This window comes from Dreissena polymorpha, chromosome 13 (genome assembly GCF_020536995.1).
Source record: "Dreissena polymorpha isolate Duluth1 chromosome 13, UMN_Dpol_1.0, whole genome shotgun sequence".
Taxonomy (NCBI): domain Eukaryota; kingdom Metazoa; phylum Mollusca; class Bivalvia; order Myida; family Dreissenidae; genus Dreissena; species Dreissena polymorpha.
Window position 1 is genome coordinate 20,558,227 of NC_068367.1, and position 555 is coordinate 20,558,781.

Below are 555 nucleotides of genomic sequence, written 5' to 3' on the forward strand. Positions count from 1 at the left end.
TATGTTGTAATTTATTCATTATTTATACAGATAAAACTAGTTTTTAAAACATATGCGAACGGTTGAGCTAGTAACGTATGGCCAAAATATTCAAAACAAATACAACACCAAATAACCAAATAGACACAAATCATCTCAGCACTATCCATTGTTAACGTTATAAATGTGTAAGGTGAATAAAAGTCTTGAAAGGAGAACAGACGATTGCTTGATATTGTTTAAATAAATCAAACATGTAAACGGGATGCATTGAGGTCACGGATGTTCGTCAATTTTGTCCCTGCTGAATATACAAGAGTAATCTTTTTATCCGAATCGTTGACATTAACCTAGGACCCAAAGAACATGTTTCTTATTTTAATTCTACATGGTAATTACAATTCCCATTTGTTCTATTATATATAAAAAGGTAAATTCAGTTTTTAAAATTAAAACACAACATTGGTACAAATATGTTCAACCTTACATCATTTGAAACACTTTTATTTTTTAAATATATCTGGATAACCCCGAACATCTACCAGATTTGTGTCAATAGATTATTATGTTATTAAA